The sequence below is a fragment of the Zonotrichia leucophrys genome, chromosome 5 (assembly GCF_028769735.1).
Source record: "Zonotrichia leucophrys gambelii isolate GWCS_2022_RI chromosome 5, RI_Zleu_2.0, whole genome shotgun sequence".
In the NCBI taxonomy this organism is placed as follows: domain Eukaryota; kingdom Metazoa; phylum Chordata; class Aves; order Passeriformes; family Passerellidae; genus Zonotrichia; species Zonotrichia leucophrys.
The window spans coordinates 9,039,305-9,050,990 of NC_088175.1; the positions used below are offsets into that span (position 1 = coordinate 9,039,305).

The 11,686-nt window shown below is 40.1% G+C and overlaps 1 protein-coding gene across 1 annotated transcript in view; it reads right to left on the reverse strand.

Annotated features, from left to right (window-relative positions):
- The window catches only part of VRK1 (VRK serine/threonine kinase 1), a 47,198-nt gene extending 36,246 nt beyond the window's left edge, over window positions 1-10,952 (reverse strand). The window contains exon 1 of the mRNA XM_064713947.1: window positions 10,709-10,952. The gene's annotated coding sequence lies outside the window, so the exon portion shown is untranslated. The remainder of the gene's footprint in view (window positions 1-10,708) is intronic.
- Between the last annotated feature and the right edge of the window lie 734 nt (window positions 10,953-11,686).

Sequence of the window (11,686 nt, forward strand, 5' to 3'; positions counted from 1 at the left end):
TTATTATACAGAAATAGCTGTCTGGAGAAGAAAAAGTACTTACAGAACTGCTATTCTATACTTGAGCATAGCATGGAATCCTTCCTGTCATGCCACTACACTGCATGGTGTTGGTGTTCATGACTGTGCAAGTCTACATCATATTTACATGACATGTAACAAAATACATGATTTGGGTAAGAACTGGTTTTCCCCAGTCTTTAATGGCACTAAGAAATTCTAAAAAAGTGTTACCACTAGGTGTCTCATTTGGTTTCAATGTACTACAACCCAAGAGCAAGAAATGCTCCACAAAATTTGACGAAAATACAATTGATTACCACTGACATCCTCTCCTTCATTACACCAGCACACCCTCAATTTAGTCACATGCATTATTGTAATCAAGCTGTCAATCAGATTTTGGAGTATTTCATTTTTTGACATAATTACAGCAGAATCCCTACAGTCTAGAACATGGGTATGGCAAGATTGATATTGTGTTACAAAATGTGATCTGACAAAAAAAGAAATGATGCTTCTGTGCAAAAATTAAAGAAACACCGAACTGCTAATGTATTTACCCTGGAAATGTGTTGCACAAGGTAGATTTTCAAGAGTCAATATAACTCCCTGCCTATTCATTGTTCTTGTGCTTTAAATGTTTAAATGTTGTCTGTGTCATTTTTATTTTTGCTTACAAATATATAGCTTTAATTTTCTTAATTGGAACCAACTGTACGGAGAACTTTTTTTGCTTTTAGGCTTACAGCAAAAGATTTAGAGAAACAATCAGAGGAGAAAGGGGATGCCAAGGAGAGACTTGGGCTGATGTTGATATTCCACTGAGACAACCCCATCTATGAAGAGCCACAAAGCCAATGGGCTGTTTCATTGGCATTTCTAAACAGCTCCTTGATAAGACATTTAGAGTATATATTGATACCTTTTTCAAGAATTTCACATTCCTGGTTTTTGATGTACAGTAGAGAAGGTAATTTTTATTGCTAATATTTCAAAACATGAGAGATGCAAGTAGAGGTGGAAGGCTCTTTAGATGGAGATCCATCTGTCAGTAATTACAAGGGTTCCCCTGAACACATATGTTACAAACTTCAGCCTGGCTCAGGTGAGTGTTAGCCAGATAGAGTCTCTCACTTTTGGGACAACAGTTTGTCTTTTAACCAAGAAGGTAATTTTTACCATCTGATGACTATTTCATGTCCTCTGTGAATGAGTTTGCAGACCCCAGCATCATTTTATGTAGACAGATGTCCCCCTTCACAAAAACAACTGTCACAATTGGCAATAGTTGTCACACGTGCTGGCAGCAGCACAGGATCAGGATGAATGGAAGGGAGACAGGAGAGCATCCTCTGGCTGCAGGGAGGCAGGAGAGGATGGTGGATGTTTGCAGTCCCTGTGGCTGCAGGGAGGCAGGAGAGGATGGTGGATGTTTGCAGTCCCTCTGGCTGCAGGGAGGCAGGAGAGGATGGTGGATGTTTGCAGTCCCTGTGGCTGCAGGGAGGCAGGTGGGGATGGTGGATGTTTGCAATCCCTGCGGCTGCAGGGAGGCAGGAGGGGATGGTGGATGTTTGCAGTCCCTCTGGCTGGAGGGAGGAAGGAGAGGATGGTGGATGTTTGCAGTCCCGCTGACAGTGCTGCATTTCAGTGTGCAGGACTGGTAGTGCAGGGATCTCCTGTGTGACCAGTGCTCTTTGCTTTAAAGGCCACTTGTTTGGATATTTGTAGACAGATATTCCACTAGAATAGCTTGATGCAAATGTGTGTAGATAGCTTAGGACAGCTTCTTGTCTGATAATAAATTAATAATTGCTTTCTTTCTGATGGTAGGTGGGGAAAACTGCAAACACATTTTTCACTGAAGAGTTATGCATGGCTTTAAGAAACTGCAGAAACACACTTGTAGCTTCACACACAGTCTCAGCATTTTTCCAACCTCGACTTCAGGAGACACTCTGTAACTCTGCTCCTTCTCTCCATCTTCTTTCTGTCCTCAGGGTCTCATTTGCTTATTTTCCATATCACAGGCACTGGCCCTGTTATTCAGAGAACTACTGTTTTACTTGAGTATTATCTCACCTCCTAAGACCTCTGTTTTTAAGATCTGTTTTTTCAAGTTGAGTTGCTGTATTTTCATGCAGACATCTGCTGAAAGCATTGAATTAATTAATATAGTAGTAGCAACTAGGAAAACATGATAATCAGTTTTGTCCTCTGCCACAGTGAAATTACCAGGGCAGAGAAAAATTGTGTAGAATCTGATGGGCTCTCTGGTTTATGATTTGTTACTGGGACAATAAGTTAAATTTTTGGCTTTTCCTTCCACTCCTCCACCTCCTTTCCCTTCAAATGTTTGAACCTGACTCCATCCACCCATACAAAAGATGACTTTGCATATCTCATGGTGGAGGTGGTGAGTTCCACATTCCCTGCAGACTGGCTGCTTTCTGACAGGAGATGCTAAGTCTTGTCCCTCTCCAGCTGCCTGTAGCTCATATTTTGTTGAAGTATACTAGGAAGAAAGTGTTTACCATCTATTGTGAAAACAGCTAATTTTTTCAGTAATGACGTGGCTTTGAAGATATTTAAATGGTATGAAACCTACATCAATGATATAAATAAAGAAGCAAGTTCAGCAGTTTTTATGACACAGTATACTGACAGTATTCTAAACTGTCCACTAAACATTTTTCATTCTCCTTGGAATATCAGCATACTAACTGCAATATTTCCATCAATGTTCTTTTACTTGCTAATAATCAAATTGAAGCCATCAACCTTTTCATTTAGAACTACTTGCTCCAAAAAGTAAGCACAGCCATTTGAAACAATTTTGTAGCTATGTCAGATAGAATGTAAGTTTTAAATTGTTGAATTGTAAGACTGCCACCTCGTAAACATATTATAATGTATATTGGTCTATTTTGGTGAACAGCTGAATAATAATGTACTTTAAAAACAGTTTGAAATGCATCTTCTAAGATATAAAGCAGAGAGGATGACTAATATGAGAACATGGCATTTCACAGCAAACTTAATGAAAGCTTGTGAAAACTACAGTATCTCATCACCACACTGGCTGCATTGGCTGCAATACAGTCAATACTATATTGACTGCTAGAAAGGCTATAAGTATAAAGCATTCCATCTCTCCTGATGAAAGTAACTTAGCTGGGTCAAGATTGATGGGTGAAAGAGTAAATATTCCAGCTTCATGAATTTTATATAATTTATTCTTGAATATTTTTTAGAATTGTGTCCCGTCTCCTTGACCAAAGTAAACTTTGCTTTTCCTTCATTTTCAAAGAGCGTTTTGAGAATGATCATTAAAGTAGGAGCATATTTTTAATACATAATTTATCTGCAGAGCCCCAAAATAGAGCCTGTTTTGCCTGCATTTCTAGTTGTAAAAACTTGAGAGGGTACAACTGCTTTTAAAAGGAGTAGATTGCCTGATGAGGTGTTTTAGCCTTTTTATTAAGTTATTTATTTAAAGTTGAAAATGTTTCCTGAGTGCTGCTCTTTACTTGGCTTTATATTGTTTGTGTGTGAGGCAGCCTCCTAGCAGAAGGGCAGTTCTGGCTCAGGCATGAAATCTTTGGTGCTATTTGCTCAACCCTGCATGCAGACAGAGCTAAATTATCCCAAAGTGCACATGCTGTCTCTCTCTCCTGCTTGTGTAGATGTTATTCAAGCACTTGTTTGGGGATGAAAAGCTCCCTTCCTGTAGTCAGCTACCATGGAGTACCTATTCAACATAGATTCTACATTGCCGCTCACTCTTCATCAAGACCCCATAGTATGGCACACAGCACTCACACACCAGGCATCAAAAAACCCCACATACATTCCAAAATCTTTAAAAAACCCCAAACAATATAACCTATATAACCAGAAACAATACAGTCCTATATAACCAGCTAAAGATACACTTGCTGCTGCTTCAGCACTGATATCTTTGTTCTGTTGTTTAGATTAAGCTCAAAATGTAATTGTTTAGTGACCAATTTTTGTGTCATATGAAAGAAAGAAAGGATATGTTTGGGAATGTTGAGAATGTGATGCAAGAAAATTTTCTCATATAAGAAAATTGAAAGGGGAAATCGTATGCATGGAAAGTTTGCAATTGGTCAGATAGGCTACATAACCTTTTCCTGCAAATGTTGTTTGTCACATCTCTGAATTTCCAGAGCATCTGCTGGAAATAAAAAAACCTATTATGTCATCCTAGAATCACAAAGGTGAATGGAAGGAAGAGGTATGCATGTGTAGGTGTGTACTTTCCTAGGGATATCCTGAAAAACATTTGTACCTGGTCTTTAGAACAAGTCACTTATGAACAGTTGATTCACATTACAGGTATAACATACTAGGTAGAAGTATTTGAAGTTTTATAACTGATTAAGATTCTAATTTATTATGTATAATAATCTTTAGTTACTAAACACTCAAAAGATGGAAAGCATAAAAGACTGGAAGGACATATGGATAATTTTCTTCGTAGAATGACATATTTAACTCACACACAGCCTCAAGGTTGTTGGTTTATTTTTCCCCCAATGGAAAGCTAAGCATAAGGTAAGGAATGCAGATTATTATAAAGCATATGAAAAGTTCCTTGTAAACCACCATTTTCAGATGAAGGGATTTCTTTTTCAAATTAACAACATGGCATAATGCAAATCAACCTATCTGCCCCTGTGTGGTCATTTTTACCAGGGCAATATGATCCTGGATTGAACATGAATCATAAAGGTGTGGTCTAATAGTGTTTTATTCACTTTTGATGCATTGTGCATTTATGCTTCTCATCAATAATGAGCTGCAAAACCTTTTCAGGCACTAATAAACAAAATAAAGCATTGAAATAGTCTTGTGCCCTACTAACAGAGGAAATAACACACAAAAAAAATCAAAATTACCATGAGAAATATACACACAGAAATATTCAGAAAACCCATCGGAGATGTTCCAAGAAAGAACCAGAAGGGACATTTGCCTAGGAATAGAAGAAGCCTGGGGATTTAACAGATGAGTGACAGAGATGACAGCAGGTAGGAGTGGGCAGCTGAGGGGTTTGGTCTGGTGGCAAGGAGAAAAGAATTGCACCTGGTGTTCTGGGCACAAAAGTTGTTGGGAAATAGACAAAGCACAAAGAGGGCAGACAGTCCAGACAGAAGAGGGCAAGGAGAACAAAACTGGAGTTACTGGAGAGAAGACATGGCCAACTGGAAAATCTTTTCAAATCAGCACAGATTGTAAAGCAAAGGACAAGCAGAGGCAGGAGGAGGCAAAAGAAAATATGGCTCTTGCAAAGATCTCCACTACTCTAGTAAGTAAGATTTTTCCAGCTGAGGAAAGAGGGAAACTGAAGCAGACAAGGCAGCAGGTAGAAGATACTTGCCAACTTCAAGTTTCCCAGCCAAGTTTGTTTAGTATGGTCACACATGCTACTCTTGGCACCTGCCAAGCTGACCATTTATTTGTAATGGTTCAGAATTTTACTTGTTCCCTTTTCACTGCTTGAAATGATCCTGGGTCACTTGCATCAAAATCTAGTTTAGAATGTTATATGATGGGTATCTGGAAAAATGTGAATTGTACAATTACACTGTATTACGGAGCAGCTTTTTGCCCGCTACAATGCAGCTCTGCCAATGCACTTCAGGCTTGACTTGCAATACCCTGCATAAAAATCAGTGCTGTCTCTCTTCAGAGCAGTGACTCAGTCATGCTGAACTATGCCACCTCTGTGGCAGAATATAGTCTATTGTATCTGTTTTATAACCTTTATGACTCAGAATCCAACATAGTTATCACAAAAAACAGAGCAGTTCCAAAAGTTTATTTGTAATGCAGACAATTTAATATAACATCATTCAAAGAGCAGTTGAAATTTCAGGCTGGTACAGCAAAATATGTCTTAAATAAAGACTTGCATTATTTACAAGCTGCATCATGTTTTTCAGGGTCCATGGAAGAAGACAGGAAAGGGTGACTTTGGGTTCTTTTTCCTGACCTCATTACTCACCAAAACACATAGGCCTGGACAACTCAGGGACCTGAAACATGGGTAGGTTTACTTTCTAATCTTGTGCTGGATTTGAGCTATTGACCTGTATCAAGACTGGTAAAAAACCAATGATTTCCAACTTATGTAAACAAGTGCAAAGAGTTTAGTTGTTTCAGTACATTTCCTAGAGAAAAACAGGGTACAAATAACAAAAACGGCCTTATCTGCCTGTTTTGAAGTTGGTATTGCAGACTGAAGAGCAGCAAACTGTTAGGGAACTGTTCTGAAGTGTGTCTCTGTGGTTTCATGTCACACACAGACGCATGCACCAACATGTACCTGACTTGGTTCCTGTTTAAGCCATGGTAAGGTGCAGCCATAACAACATTTCTTACCATGAATAGGCAAATTCTGAGCCACCAAGTTAGTGTTTACCTACTGTTCTTGATTCCTTAGTATCAAAAAGGAAACTCAGCTGCCAAAAGCTATTTTTGCCCCCCACAGAGAAAAATTTATATCCGTCTTTTGCAGGAGATTTTGAAAATGGTATTACAGAACTGTAGATAAAAGAAACTTCACAGTTTGCTATAACATGGCCATCATGGCTGCTCTGATCTTCATACCTTTAGCAAAATAGATTCTGATCCTCCTTGAGAAGTAGCTTCTTCACAAACTGAATAACTGAGTTTAACTTATACTGCTAACAGAGATTTCTTTTGTGACACATTGAGCCATCCAGTGGCACAGGCTGAAAAGACTACTGCATGTACTTGTTAATTTCTCCAGTGCCTGTCTCTATATCAGAGATGTATCAGTGGTTACAAAAAAAAACAAACATAAAAAACAAAGCAACACCCTCTCCCCCCCCCAAATAAAAAAACCAAGCAAGCAAACAAACACACAAAAAAAGCAACAAGACAATATCCAATCTCTGTTTAGTGATAACTGCAAAGACCTAAAGCTAATGAGCATTTGTATTCATTTAAAGTCAGACAGAAGTAGTTTCTTGACATTGATTTCATAGAGAAGGGAGATAGGGAAAAAAGAAAGAAGCAATGAAAAATTTCAAAAAGGAAAAATTTAAAATTCCAGGTTGAGGCTGCATATCTGCCCTCAAGTCACTTCTTTACACATCTATGCTTTTCCAAGTTGAATAGTTAAAATTAGATCTCAGTCTTTGGCCACCTGCATATTCTTGTCATACCAGTTTGGGTTCATTAATTTACCCCACATTACCTCACTTTTGTCAATGCCAGAATATTGTGACTGAAAAACAATACTTTAGTGTATGAAATAGGTAGAGATAAGTATCTGAACACAGGAGAGAACCAATCATTGAGGGCTTAAATGAGCAACTAATTAAATATAGTGTGATTTTTAATTTTTTTTAAGATTGTAAGAAATTAAATGCTGAATAATAGTGCTATAGCAGTAGTTGGTAGAGCTTGGCTTAGTGTGGGCAATGAAGAAAGATCATTAACAAATAAAATAGGGAGCACCTCAGGGGACACGCCTACAGACAGTCTGTCACCCACTGGTTTTAACATTTCATTTCAAAATTTAATTAGATATCAATTTCTGAATGCCTAAATGAAACCAGCCTCTCTCCGTTGCACTAACATGCATCAGCTTTTAGTGATAAATTTAAGGCTGTAACAAAGTTCCTTGTCCTAAATTTTGAGGGGAAAGAATAACAACAGAAGAGCCAGAAATGACATTCCGGGTTCTAGCAACCAACAAACCATCCAACAAAAGTAAACAATTTTAATACCAATATTTAACTCATTACTGATGCACTGGAAGCAGTAGCAAGGCCTTATAAAAATAATATTTCTCACTAACTTCAGAAAGGGTAGGACTGGTGTCCCTGGTTAATAAGGAAATGCTTCATTGATCACAAAAGCAATGTGAGTCTTCCATCATTCTAGTAAAATTTATGACATGTAAGTCAGTAAGAACTATTGTAGACTGCATGGGACTCCCTACTGTCAAATAGATCATTGCAGAATCTGGCTGCAGCTACTTTAGGATGTCAGAAAGAATGAAAAGTGTTCTATTTTGGAAACAAACTAAGCACTAGTCAATGTTTCCCTTCTAAAGTAAGCAAGTCAGTTCAATGTCCAGATGATGGAGCAGGTGTACTCCATGTCACAATGTAGAGTCTTGATGTCTGCTTTCTTACTGAGACAATCAGTGTTTGGAAGAGACCAGTATCATAGATCACATCAGGATTTCAAGTTTATGTCTGCCAAAAAATAACACAGCTACATTTTTTTGAAGTAATTGTTAGCTAGTGGGAAATATGAACTGTTGTGCAAACGTGAGAGCTGCCTTCATTACTGCTGTCATTTTCACTGAGGGTTTTTTGGACCAGCAGTTCCTATGCTTCACAAATAACACAGTTGTAGTAGGCTTAGCTGTGTTCTGCAGCAGGTGGGCAGGATGAGACTGTAAACCATCTGTCCATTCATCTATCTTAGACACATATCTTCCCTATTTCAATTATACTCAGAAATCATTTTATTAGATGACTGATGAATTCATTCCCATTTATACATGGGGAATGAAAGGCTCGGGGTGCTTCCATCATTCCTTCAGACTGGGGCTCAAGTCTGTAGTGTCCATTCCTTTTGCAATAGTGCTCCACTCACTGGACTGGTCTTCCTTCATCCTCTCCAGCATCTTTCCCTATCTGAGGCTCCCTGTTTACCTCTTTGTGTGGGCTGTAAAGAGTGAGTTAGTTTACAGAGTTTGCCTCTTCATGTTAATTCACTTTATTCTGGATATTCAGCATATAAGGTATTCATAGATACCCTAATGGACTGAGCCAGTCTTCAAGTTTCATAGTTGCACTCTTCCTATTTCAGTGCAATCCTACCATTTCCCTGAGTATTGCAGTAGACTGCACTGAAGTAGCATACAGTATCCTGGGGTGATGTTAACTGTGGACTGTGTCAATCTAAAGTGAAACATCAGGGGGTTCATGTTCCCTTCAGCATGGGGAAGGACAATTTCACACAGGGTTGTTGAGCTCCTGTCAAAGAGCAGATAGCTGTGCCAGCAGTGGCAGGAGTGCTGCATGGAGGAGACCCAAGGGTGGGCAAATGCTCCCTGGGGCTGCAGAATCTGAGACTGGGGCTGGGGCACCCTTTTACTGCAAGGGCAGGTGCAGGCTGCCCTTTGTGGAGGCTGCTGGCTCAAACAGCCCTGAAGGCTGTGCCTGTGCAGCCTGTGCCTCTCCCGTGCTCTGCAGAAGAGAGTTTCTATGTCCTTTTTTTATTATTATTTTAAATTATCACCAATATTCACTACCTGGTTTGAAAGCAGGCAAAACCTGGGCAAAAGGAGAATATTTTCAGTAATGCTTACTGTCGCGTACATATTCATACAAAGAATTGCAAAATTTCCACATGGAGCCAAACATGTTTGGACAAGGTCTTACAGGGAGGGCATCCTGTGTGCAGGCAGCTGACTGTGCAATTGGAACTGGAGCAGTCAGCTGAGAAGCTGCACCTCCTCTGATTAGTATTGCCCAAGATGACCCTGTTCCTGAGCAGATCAGCAGTGCACCTCGTGTCTCTGCCTTTCCCATAGACACTGTTGATGTGCTAATGCGAGGAACATGGATGTCTTATTTGCTAGAAACCTTGCAAACAGAGAAATGATTAAACTGCAGAGGATAGGCACTAAGCTCAGCCCCACAACCCTGTTAATTGCTTAATATGGCATCGTGTGTAACAGATTCTCTCTGCCATGGTAAGGGGCTCTTTGTTGGGCACTTAGCCCAGTAGCAAACACAAGCTGGTTCAGCTTTGCAGGGCCCATGGTACAGTGCAGGGGGGCTTCAAAGTCTTCCCAGAGATTGCTTCCAAACAAAGTTTCTGCCTGTATTCTGAACCAGGGGGAAGTTTCTGATGGGAATTCCTGTGCATAGAAGGGGCTGCATGTTCTCAAATGGACAGTGGACGGCAATAGCCCACTCACGCTCTGCAACACTTGTGGTTGCAGCGTTGAATTGGTCTCTAAATTGTGAGACACTCAGAAGGTGCAAATCCTCCCACAGGCAGCACCTGGGGCCACTTTAAGGCCTCAGTTTTACTTAAACCTGAGCAACTGGCTAATGCACGGTAAGATCTGTCACCTGGCCTTAGACTATTGCCACATTTCCTTGATGTTTTCCTTAGCATTGCCCTCACAATACATGCAGAAATTGAGGTACCTTCCCGCAGTGTGAAACCCCTTTATTCTGGCACAAGAACAACAGAGCTTTGTTGTTCTTCAAAGCAGCACAAACACATCACGATAGTGAGAAGCCAGCCAAGTGTCTCCCGGGCCGACAGTGCATCCCGAGCTGCGTTCCCTGAAAGGCAATGGGGCTCTCCGAGGTGTGAACCCCCCACACCCCCAGAGCCCAGAGAGCGCACGGGAGAAGCGGGGCGAGGAAGAGGAGGGTGCGCGCCCCGACCCCGCCAGCGCTGCCCTGCAAGCCGCGGCTGCATTGCTGCAAACACCGCATTCTCCTGCTGGGAGCGGGCTGCTTCTGCTGCCAGCCTCGGGACTGGAGCGAAATGAAATTAAACTCTGCTCCCAGCGAGCGGGAAGGTGAGGCGAACTTGGAGGAGCCGGTATCATGCACGGCCCTTGCTTGCGGATGTGTTACGCACAGGCACACGCAGGCAAAGTCACACTCACCTGGGGGTCACGCAGCAGTGACAGCCACACTCCATCTGCTCACCAAGAAAGCCAACATAGTGTTAAAAAGCAGCCAGGATGCTCAGACCAGATTGGACTTTAGACAGGAAATTATCTTTTCAAATTTTGGTTGAACGATAAGAAGCTTTTAAAACTAAAGAAATGAATGATGTATGCAAAGCTGTACTTGAAATGATTCTGGTGTTGCAAATTGCCACGCTCTTACTGTGGAGCTGATGAAAATAAATGAAGCTCTGCGTTGCTGGGCTTTTTCCTCCCCCTTCTAATAAATGAAATGAAAAAGCCCCATTATTGAGCCACCTGCTTCAAATTCCTAATTGTGGTAACTGAATTCTGAAATTATTTGTTAGCTGTGTAATATCACACGCATTAAAAATACTGAGAGGCTATTAAGTTCTTTAAAACCCAGCACTGGATAAAAAGGTGCAGCTATCTTCAGATTTTTATTTCCATGAAATAACTTTTCCAGTAGAGAAATATGTTCAAATCCTACAAGTGCACCCTGAAAAAACCCTGTTAATTTACCAGTTAGAGAAGCAGCAAAGTAAAGACCCAGGAGAGGTCCATTGACATATTTAAATATTTTTTAAATAGTGCTGTATGCCATGCTGTTCACATTTTTCTAGCATATAAATATAAATGTTTCAGAAGACAATAGAAATCACATGAAATATAAATGTAATATTTCTAATGAGCAGGTGAGTGTGTGTACATATGTGTCTCTGAAGTGTCTTGCAGTATGCCTGAACTATTGCTGCATGTGTGTATAAAGCATCTCATTTAATTCCTAACAGTTTCTCATTTTAATAGTGTTCCAACTTAGATTTCTATGTATATATTTTTTATAAATTAAAAAATAAAAGATAATTATCAGGACAAGCTAGAAAGAGTTGCTCTTGAAATATTTTTTTAATCAAAATAATGTTTCTAGTTGAAACTCATTGTTTTGATCTTTTT